The sequence below is a fragment of the Eptatretus burgeri genome, chromosome 8 (assembly GCF_056783735.1).
Source record: "Eptatretus burgeri isolate ZD-2024b chromosome 8, Ebu_testis_v1, whole genome shotgun sequence".
Classification (NCBI taxonomy): domain Eukaryota; kingdom Metazoa; phylum Chordata; class Myxini; order Myxiniformes; family Myxinidae; genus Eptatretus; species Eptatretus burgeri.
The window spans coordinates 108,269,407-108,281,770 of record NC_140968.1 but is presented as its reverse complement, the minus strand read 5'-3'; positions in this window follow the sequence as shown (position 1 = coordinate 108,281,770).

Genomic DNA, 12,364 nt, shown 5'->3' with positions numbered 1-12,364 from the left:
TACCCACAATATTTATAATAAGAGTTGCCATTTATATATGTAATTGTTTATAAAATAAAATATATATCCCTTCATATCTCATCTTGTTCCACAACAATATATTTATATTTTTCAGTCGTGTGCTTCATTTTATCCCCAACTTCCTTTTTACTACATAATGTAGAACAATTGTCTCTTCAAAATTTGTTTATATCTGTTGAATTTAACTTGAATAAAATAATAGCATAAGCATTGTTTCTTATTGAGCGACGAGGGAGTTGAAAGTTTGATTGACGCAGATGAATACAATTACAAGAAGAATGTCTCCCTCTTGTGTAGTAGCTATCCATTATGGTTTGGTTTCTCTCATTAACACAATCATCAAAGATAACGAGGTTATTTTTTGATTTATCCAAATCTTGGGGAGAAGGTATATCATCTGTATTATCACGAAGAATACAAGTTATCGGCTTTGATTTATTTTTATATCTCAATGCATCACAAAATAATTGTATTAAATCTTCAATGTTGTAATCATTTAGTTTGTTTTGAAGTATAAATAAAGTGATTATATCTTCTTTTTGAAGACCAGCATAAAAACCTTGTGAGAGTAGTTGATACTCAGGTTGAAAACTTGACTTTGTGAAAATTATTAAATTATCATCATCTAAAAAATTTGGAGTAAGGAGCATCTTGAAAAGCTAGTAGGTTTTTCAACATCCGCTTGAACCAACTATGAGAAATCTGAATGAATTTGGAAGATTTTTATGGTTGTTAAATTGTATCTTATTTTCCCAAATGGGTGAAAAAATCATTCATTTATATTGTTGCGAATTCGCGCCCGCCGGCGTGTGAACGGCTACGTAACTCGAATCGCGGCACGTCGCCCACCGGACGGACAATTCTGTCATGACCCTCTCGGACTAACGCCGGGAGCTAGTCACGGGTGGGCCTTTCGGCCTCACCACGATCGTACCAATCGGCCCCCGCGTGGGATAGTGTTGTTCGCCAAATTCGACCTACCTAAGTACCCACGCGGAGGGTAGACCGGGCGATCGCACCTCGCTGCATGTCGACTCCGGACACGGGCCGCTTAAGCGACCCGTTCCGTACTAGCGGGATAACAGAGCGGTGTTATCGTTGGCCTCGATGGTTCCAATTAATTATCGGGCGTATTAAGCCCACTACCAACCCTTTACGTGAAGCAAGATGGAGATTCAATTAAAGAAAAGACGAAGCGAAACAGGAAAACAGTTCAACATAATGCACATTTATTCTGCAGCACACGGAGAGCACACATATACAATTACAACAATTATGCACCTACAGCAAATGCTACAAAAGAAACACAACAATGCAGATCTACTACCGACTACGCGAGCACACGGCAACACTTACACAGTTTTACTTTACAGACGGCGCCAACAACACATTTACTCAAAAGCAAAAGAAAAGGGCCACCCTCAAAGACAAGGGGGGCAGACGGGGCCTGTAGGCCAATATTTGCGCGGGACCTGAAAGAGCGGTCAGGTCCGCGAGACCAGGTGGATCCTACCCGTGTCTTTGTGATGAGCCGCCAATGTGGTGGCGCGACGGCGCCCCGACCTCATGCTCCTTCGCGGGTTTCGTTGGCACTGCTTGGAGTGGGGTGGGAACGGGGCCCCCCTTTTCACACTATCTCAGCACGGGGGAAAAGGGGGGGAATTGTTGATGCTCTGGCGAAAGAGGATAGCTGGCTTGCTTGGGTCCCGCGACGAGCGATTCCACTGCGAGCTCGTTGCCGACCGCCGTCTTCCTTGCCTCGGACCCGAGCTATTCGGTCTCTTCCCCAATTCTCCTCAGCCGACTGCAGCAAACCACCTGTACGCCCTCGCCTCCCGACTCACTCCCCGCTCCTCCAAGGCCGACTCTGCACTCAAACCGACTCGACCGCGCTCCAGGCTTCCTCTCTCTGCAGCTCCCCGAAGACTCCGAACCCCGACAGACTGCGAGCTCCACTCGGCTCTCCGACTTCTCCAGACTGACTCTTCACAAACTGACTGCTACTCTCCGACCCCTCCAGACTGCCTCGACCGAGCCCGACTCGACCCTGCGCTCGGCACTTTATAGGCCGGCAGGAGAACCCATATGCAAATTTCTGGATCAGAACGAGCTCGGGGGTGGATCCACGCTCGCCCATTGGACGGAGAAAAAGGGACGTGAGTCTCCCCTGATCCTAGAATTTGCATATCGCGATTCTACACCGACGCGCCTGGAGGCGGGGCCAAACTGCCCCGCGCTTGCTGATTGGACGGATCAGAAGTGGGCGTGTATCATTCCTGATCCGAATTCTCCTCGGAAAGGCCGCACTTTGCACTCGCGGTTCGGCGCGCACCTTGTACGAGTCCAGGACAGCCTGACGCTCGGTGCTCACAAGTGGTGCGCGAATGGCGGTGGAAGGAGGAGAGGTGAAGGTGGTGGAGGGTTTATTGTGGTGGTTTATGGCCATGGCGACGTTTGGAATGGCGGTGATGCGATGTTTGCGGGAGCGAGTTGTGAAGGTAAAGGTCGTGGCTGTTGGCGTTGTTGTTGTTCTTGTGAAGCGGCGTTGCGGTTGGTGGTTGTTGTGTGATGGCGGTTGAGACGTGGTTGGTTCAAAATAAAGATAGAACAGAAAACCGACTATCTCAAAGGGTCGCAGCCCGAATGAATCACATTTATTCCCTCTAAACAACGGGTTTGGGGGCTAACTACACTTGTACTTACAGAGATATCTCACCTACGGGACCTGAATGGTGGTTTGCAAATTTCCTCAACCGCAACAATATATTTGGAAAACAGGTTATTTAATTTTTTATTGGCTTTTTTGGAAACTCTATGTTTTATCCTAAATTCAGGTTTAATTTCAAGATAATCCATTATTTTTTTATACAAAATCTTGTGTTGATATTTCCTTGAAAATGACAATCGTTATTAATATAAATCATCAATCCACGGAACATGGTCGTCATTTGTTCAGTCTCTTCTCTTGTAAGAAAAGGTGTATTATCACCCTCATACTTTACATTCATTTATCGAATCAATCTTGTAAAGTAATTCATTTTTGGTGTAAATCTCAAAGAATTATATTCCTTCTTATATTTTTTTATTATCATTGATTATAAGATAATCACAGAATATACATTATTTATGGGCTTTTGACTCTGTGTTTAATCCCCATCTTTCACACGATGGACTATTCTCAAATTTGTCATGTTGAGAATCAGGAAATTCAAGAGGCTCAAAATCTAGTAAGCTATTCTAATTTATAATGCAAAACTTTATTTCAAATAAAATTCATCTTCGGTACTTTCATTGGTGCTTTCACAATCATCTATAAAACTACTTTATAACTTTCGTTTGAACACAAACTCTCGGTATCATAACTGTCTTCTATTCCAATAGAGATACTATCATAACTCTCATAATCTTCAAAATCTTCAGTTGAATAATGACTCATTTAATTAGAAGATAAAACATTGCGATCCATATCTACATACTTTTTTTCATAAACGGATTCAGTTACTTCATTTTTTTATAGTTAAGGTGATTTTAAAATGGTTCTTAACTGCTATTGAACGAAATGTCATTTCACCTCATATATTAACATCCTTTATTTCATCTGGATTTACATCTTTAGGGTGGTTGAAAAAAAATACAAATTTCTCCTTGCATATTACAGATGTTCTTATCTTTTCTTTCTCAAGCTTCATCCATTACGTTTTTCTTTTTTGATGCTTTTTCTAGTTTCATTGCTTTTTCTAGTTTTGAATATATTGCCAGAAGGAGAGGAGAAACATTTGTTGGAGCTACTTTAATTGATGTTCTTCCAGATATACTAAAAGCCCTTCCACTGAAGGATATTGAAGAACTCGTATTATTCACCATAATTGTTTTTATCCAATAGTTGTTATATTTATCTTTATTCAATTTTACATCCTCGACATATTTCTCAGTATCTTTTACAAATGAATAGATTGATTGAAACTTGTCTTTTGTGTCTTGATACATTGTATTTATTAAGTGAAAAAAGTTGGAGGATAAAATGGTTTTAAGCACAGATTCACCTATAAATTAAACGAAATTTTCATCAAGAAAATTTTATTTTAAGCAAAGTTTTATTATATAAATATGGTGAATACAACATACTGCGATGTTTGTAATCATGAATATAAATGTTATAAAAAACACCTTCAAACCAACAAACACACATTCAATCTTTTCAGACAAATATCTCCACTTGACCAAGAAACAAAACATTGTGAAAGATGTGATAATGATATTGTTTAAATTTTTTTTATAATAAACACCTTCAATCACACACATACAAGAACAATGAAAAAAGGGAAGGTGTCACTAAATTCCCCATTGAAAACACTGATGGGGCATTTAAAGGGCATATAAACATAAGATTGTTTCACTTTCAAGACCCTGGGCCATCTTCAATCATGGAAGCTGTTGATATGGTTCAACAAAATATTGAAACTATAATTAAAAACACATTAAGTGAAATAAAAAAAACTTTTAAGTTTTATTTGGGAGTAAAATTGAATATGGGAAGACAAGGCGATGAAACTACTCCCGATATGAGGACAAACCCTCACTTTATCTCATCATTTCAAGATTTTGTAAGATGTGATGTTTACAATGAACTCCAGAGACAAGAACAAGATGTTGATTACACTGTAGTAGGTAGTGGATTTACTATTATAAAAATAATCTTTTTAGATATACATATCTTAAAATCAGATCCTCTTCAAGCTTCTTCTTATATTGATTTACCAAAAGAGATAAAACTTAAGAAAGCCGCTGTTAATATTCAAAACAAAAATAATAAATGTTTTTTATGGTCTGTTCTTGCTCACTTACATCCTCCACAATGGAATCCTGAAAGGCTTGAACATTATAAGAAATATGAGAATACCTTATATGTAAAAGATTTAAAGTTTCCAATGTCATTGAGAGATATTCCTAAATTTGAGAAAATGAATAATCTATCTGTTAATGTATATGGATTAACGGATACAAACAAAGTTCAGATATTAAAAATTACAAACAACTATAAAAATGATGAAACACACATTGACCTTCTCTACTTTACTTCAAAGGAAAAATCACATGATGCTTTCATCAAAAATTTATCAACATTAACCAAATCACAACTCCACAAGAGAAAATGTAAAACGTATCCTTGTAAGAGATGTCTCAACTCCTATCATATGAAAGAACGATTAAATTAACATTCAAAATATTGTCGTAATCATAAATCAACCGTAATCAATTTACCAAAAGCAGGTTCAAACATATCATTCAAAGATTTTAACAAATCTATAAAACATCCGTTTGTGATATATGCTGATTTTGAAAGTATCCTTGAAAAGATAGATACTGTTTCTCCCAATCCAAATAAATCATACACAAATAGATATCAAAAACATACTCCTTGTGGTTTCTATTATTATATCAAATCATCTGTTGGTGATGATTACAACAAGTTAGAACTTTATAGAGGAGAAGATGCCTCAGAGGAGTTTGTAAGACGATTGGAAAAAGACTGGATAAGACGAAGATAAATAATGGTGAAAACCTAAAAATCAATGTCATTAACAAAGGGAGAGAAAAAGTTATTTAGAAAGAACAGTATCTGTCATATTTGTGAGGAGAAAATTGAGGGAGAGGTCAAGGTTAGGGATCACTGTCATCTTACTGGTAAATATAGAGGACTAGCTCATTCCCATTGTAAAATTAATTACAAGCCCCCAAACTTTATTCCTGTCTTTCTTCACAACAATGCTCACTATGACACACATCTATTTATAAATGAACTTTCAAAGACATTTGGAGATATTTCTGCCATTCCTGACACAGATCAAAAATACATCTCATTCACAAAAACAATTCATACATCCCCCATAACCCATATCAGATTTCTTGACACATACAAGTTTATGTCAAGTGCATTCTCTAACTTAGCATAAAATATTAAAAACTTACCGAATCTTAAATCACATTTCTCAAATCAAGAAGAGATTGATCTCTTATCACAAAAGGGAATATATCCATATGACTATATGGATTCATTTGAGAAGTTTAAAGAAACAAAGCTGTGAGGGTTAGCCAACTTCCTTCAAGGGAAGGTTGCTATGGTAAGTTAAATAAAACCCATATTTCCGATAGAGATTATACACAAGCTAAAATGGTTTGGGAGAAGTTTAATATAAAGAATCTTGGAGAATATCATGATTTATATCTTAAAACTGATGTATTGTTATTGGTTGATGTGTTTGAAACTTTTAGAACACTCTGTCAGAATAAAAATTCTTATGGAATAGACCCCGTTCACTATTACACAGCCCCGGGTTTGGCTTGGAGTGCAATGTTAAAAATGACAAAACAAAATTTGGAATTAATCAGTGATATAGTTATGCTTTTAATGATAGAGAAGGATAAAAGAGGAGGAATATCTCACGTCTGTTCCAAGAGATATGCTAAAGCAAATAACAAATATCTTCCTGATTATAATAAGAATTTGTTGATGTATTATGGTGCCAACAATTTGTATGGTGGGCTATGTCTCAATCTTTACCTTATGGAAAACTTAAATGGGTTAAAGAAAGACATTATGAAAAGTTTTACTTGACATTGTTATCTCTTCTCAAAAAGAATTGGATGAAGCTGAAGTTGGATAATATTTTGAGGTTGATTTAAAATATACAGAACTTCAAAACAAACATAAAGACCGACCCTCTGCCCCTGATAAAGAAAGTCCAAGAAAAGAATGGTTAAGTGATTACCAACAGTCATTTAATATAAAAGGAAAATCTACAGAAAAACTACTTACTACATTAAATGATAAAGAAAGTTATGGCTTTACATCAAAGGAACTTGAGACAATATTTATCTGCTCGGTTGAGAGTGAGAAAAATTCATCGAATTTTGAAATTTAAACAGTCATTGGTTGAAGAAATATATTGATTTTAATACAAATCAGAGAACAGAAGCAAAAACATATTTTGTGGACTTTTATAAATTAATGAATAATGCTTTATTTGGAAAGGCTATGGAAAATGTTAGGAATCGACAAAACAAAAGACTTGCTATATCTTGGATACAGGCTTCAAAGTGAATTTATAGACCAAGTTTTGAGCGAACGGAGGTGTTTTCAGAGAACCTTTGTGCTATTCATTTGAAAAAAAGAGAGTATCGAAATGGATAAACGTATTTATATAGGAACATCAATTCTTGACTTGTCAAAGTCGTTTATGTATGACTATTACTGTAATAATTTATAATCAAAGGATAAGGATAAAGCATCATTGTTGTATATGGATGCAGATAGTTTTATATTAGAAATTAAGACAAGTGATGTATATGAGGATATCATTGATAATATTGATATGTATGATACAAGTAATTCTCAGTCAGGTGATGTGTTGTTTTCATCAAAGAATAAAAAGGTTATTGGTAAGTTTAAAGATGAATTGGGTGGGAAGGTCATGAGTGAATTTATAGGATTGAGATCAAAGTCTGATGCTTTTACATATGTTGATAATAATAACATTGAAAGGTGTGATAAGAAGTTAAAGGAAATAACGAGAAATATAATCAAGGAAACAATAAACTTTATACATTATTACAACTGTTTAACCTTAAAGAAGGAAGAGTACAGAAAAATGAATAGAATAAGAAGTTATAAACATCAATTATATACAGAAGAGATAAATAAGAAAGCATTAGGAGCTTTTGATGATGAAAGATATATTTTAGAGAATGGAATCAATAGTCTCCCTTCTGGTTATAAGTATAATTGTTAAGATATTGGGTTGGGGATTTTAACGGGCTCCTGCCGTCTTTTTACTGATTTATGGATGACAGAACCAAGTAATACCCAAACCAAAGAGTGGAGATGTAATCAGCCTTGTTATTTAAATGGTAAACATAAAGAATGTGAGAAATAATAAATAAGTCTATAAATAAGTGGATAAATTTAATTACATATAAGTAGGAGGATGTAAAGAAAAAAAATATCCTTGAATGGATTGAAAACTTTGATAGTTATCAATTGAACAATGGAAAAACAATTTACTACAATCTCAAAATGATATGTGGCTCAGGAGGTGGTCAAACAAGAGCATTAAGAGAACTTTATCATTTCATTTCTGCACAACAAAGATACTTGAACCAAGAACTAAGTTCCAAAGTAATATTTGTGAATATACTCGATGGAGATGAATGCAACAGAAAAATAAATTCATTACCGAAAGCAGAACATGAACAAATATTATTTGGATCACTCTGAATGGAATGAAAATATGAAAGGAAAGAAGTGCTTTAATCAGTAAGTCTCAATTTTACATTTGCTCAATGGGGCAGAGATCAGTCTCAATTTTACATTTGCTTGTATGGAAGGGAAGGGAATCAGTCTCAATTTAACATAAGCTTGTATGGGAGGGGGAGGAAATCAGTCTCCTGTTTTGGGCTTTTGGGGCTTGATTCAGAGAGTTTTTCCCTTTTCCCCCATTCATTTGAATGGATGCCTTAGAAACCCCATTTATCCTCTACTTTTGGATATCCTTTTTGGGCCCTCGAGGTTCTGAATGAGGAGTCGGAGCCGCTGGGATTACGGGTTTCCTGGGTCAAAACTAAGATCCAGGCTTTCAATGACATCTTGGATGCTGCTATCTTGTATGTACCTGTTTGTGTTGAGGATGTTTAGGTCACGGAGAGATTCACTTTCCTTGGCAGTGATATTCCTGTCTCTGCTGGCCGTGAGCCAGAGGTCAATTGACGTCTGGATCGGGCCTGAGATGTCATGGATTCACTGGGTCATGGGGTGTGGCGCTGCTGGTACCCGTGCGGAAGGACAAAAGTCTGAGTCTTCAGGTCGTTGGTGCTTCCAGTCTTGCTCTACGGATGCGAAACTTGGACTCTGACCAGGGATCTGAGATGGAAACTAAATTCCTTTGGTACCAGGTCTCTTCGGAGAATCCTTGGCTATCACTGGTTGGACTTTGTGTCCAATGAGCGGTTGCTGAGAGAGACTCGGATGAGATTTGTTACCTGCATAGTCCATGAGCGTCAGCTGCGGCTGTATGGACATGTGGCTCGTTTTCCTGACGCTGATCCTGCTCATCAGATTCTCTCAGCGAGAGAGCCTCATGAGGGGAGGAGGCCAATGGGCAGACCATGTGTCTCCTGGTTGCAGCAGGTTGATCAGCATCTCAAGGAGATGGAGATGGGCCAGGCATCTGCCTGGGGGATGGCCAGATGGAGGCCCCTGGAGTACTGGCGGAAAGTGGATGCAGTGATGCGCTGTTCTGGCACATGCTTCCATACCTGACCTGTTATGGTTTTGTACCCGACACACATCCACTGGTTTAAACGTTTTTTTACATGCTGTGCCAAAGGCCTTGCACTGGGTGGATGAGGCTCACATGTGTTCCTTTCAAGCTGTGGGTTGAGGGTGCAGTTGAAGTTACCCCCCCAGACACAACAAGATAGTGAAGTCAATGTTGCTTACAAACTCTGCCAATTTATCAAGAAAGGCACCTCTTTCAGGGTTAGCACTATACTAGGACAGTATGCATTAATCATGCAAATCTTTCGGTTACCACTGACAAATTGCACAGACAGTAAGTAACCTTTACAAATTCCCTTACAAGTTATCGCCAAAGGCTGGAGTCTTGGATGTATCACTATTGCCACAACAACCTTGGCATCAAGTGCACTGGAGAAAAAAAAAGACAACTTTTAGAGATTTGATGCCACTCCTTGGAAGACTGATTTGTGTGCGTCTCCTGGAGCATCAATTTTTTTTATTTTGAAAGGGCTGAAACACCTTGAGGTGACGCACACAACTATGGCCTCCATTGATGTGCAGGGATGCCACGTTCATCTCCATTATGTCAGTCATTCTTGAAGCTCTTTACCAGCCTGAGTAACACATTTCCTTAACCTTTGGAATTGGGGGATCTGACATGTTAACCTGATAAGGTTCACCAATCATACTCCTTGCAGTTTTAATGAAATCATGTAGATTTGGGAAGTAGTTTGATTTTTACATGTCTTTTCTAAAACGTTTCGTGGAGGCATTTAATTACGTTTTGAGACAATCAGGTTGTGTCGTTTCCCCCTTCATCCTCCTGAGAACATCAAGCACTGAAATGTGCAGTAGAAGAGGTTTCATCCGAAGCAAGTGCTTCATCTGTGCCATCTCCTCTTACTTGTTGAACAGAAACGTTTTACACAAGAGATCCCATGGGAACAGAAAGTTCTGCCCTGTTTACGGACCCCTCCAAATTTGCCTTGTCCGTGTCCTTCACTTCCACATCCCTTTCGTTTTCATCTGTAAGGAAAGCGTTTACATTTACCTCACAGGGACTTTCCCCTTTATCTGTTTCCCCATCACTGTGAGACAGAGCAGCTAACTCGTCTGAACAAGCTTGGCTTTCAGGACAAACACTCATGACATCCTGAGACACTTCACTATTTTCAGTGTCACGCTCGAACTCAGCAAGTGGAGCAAGCGAAACTTCAACACATTCGCACACACTTCCGGTACAGTTTCCGGTAGCAACAAGGAGCTTCCCATGTGGCACGTACATTGGAGGTCATGCGAGCCTGACATGATCTGAACCTTATTCTGTTCTTTCGCATCAATGGCATGAACGTTTGACCGTTTTTGGCCCTTTTTCCTGGTATCCATTACGGATACCTCCATATTGTCCACACTGTCCTGTTCAATGGATGAAAAAGGAAAGGGTCTGACCATTTTCATTCCCTCCTTCAGTGGGAAAAGGGGAGAGATCAATTGCATTCACGTTCAATCACCACCGGCTGAGGACTTTCTCAACACTAGACCGTGGGCTTTCTCTCTCTTATTTACAAGATGGAGGAAAAGATGTAGAGAAAGCAAAATGTACCAAAAAGTAACCGAAGAAAAATCATGTCGCAGAGCCCACACACACCCGTACAGCCACGAAGTTCCACCGGGACAGCGTTCCGTGATTGCACGCATGTGAGTGAACAGCTGTAACGAGAGATAGAGAGAAATGGAGTTGTCACGGTTAGGAGGATGGTACAACAAAGACAAACAAGAGGTGGGAGTGGAAGTGAAGGTATCCAAAGGTACCTCTGGGGGTTGGGAGGTGTAATATCAGCACACATACAGTGAGAAATTGAGTTATTGATGAAAAGTGCAATTCTGCTGCCAGGGTAGGGATCAGGCCGACCAAACGGAGGAGACAATAGTCAAGGAGAGGCACCAAGGAGTGATGGACGTCCTGTGTGAGGAAGGATTCTGTTCAGCAGACTTCCGGTTTATCGGCAATATCCTGGATTAAGAGACGTCCGGTTGGAGCGGAGGCCTTGGATGTTTGAGGTCCATACAGTTAGGGACAGGGAAGGAGGTGCTGTTGTCAGGGTGCAGGAATGTGGAAAATGTGTGGAGGTGAGAAGTTGGGAGGGGGGGCGAGGGGGTAATCTGTGAGGGCAGGGGGCAGTTCTTAAACACTGACCTCCATTTCCTGAGGTGTGAAAATTAGTTGACCAGATCCCATGCACACCCTGATACTGCTCTAACATAAATACACCCCATAAGAAACCCTCACCCCTATCTGCATCCCCTATGCAGGGTCAACACCTGAACTGTTTCCCCCTTGGTTCTATGGTAGTTTGCATTCTTTAATTAACATTCTGTTGATTTGATCTATTGTTCTCCCGATTGGCCAACAAAGAACAACACAACATCTCGATGAAAACTAGTTTTTCATCCTATATATGTACTTACATTGCTTCCTTGCTCAAAATATTTTCAAGGACAGCTTGGCGGGGGTTTATTACAAAGGTATAAAAAGTGGTCGTCATAAGGAGAGATGACAGAGAACGTAGGGTAAAATTAGAGTATCTTTGCAGCTTTATTTTAAAATTATAAAATGGTATTTTTGTTTCGAACAATTAAACACGATTTCTCACCAACAAATGAGGCAAAAGGCAAATCGGTTGGGCCAAAATTTTCACATTACATCTTGACTGATTTCAACATTTTAGATGCTCCAAAATATTCAGAAAATTTTCCACATGGAAAAATAGGGCAGAAAGACAGCTAACCTCCTAACCCTAACTTTTTAAGATATCGTGATATGTCGTTTTTAGCCCGATTCCAGATATTCAAAAAAAAATTGCACCAATTCTTCCTTTTTACAAACCTAAACCACTCCACCAAATTTCGTCCGAATCGATCCATCAGATATACTGTTCGCAGACAAACAGACAGACAGAAAGCATAACCTCCGTCGATCTTTCGGTGGTGGAGCTAATAAAGTTTAGTCAATGGTGTAACCCTCAAATCTTTGACATTTTAATTTAC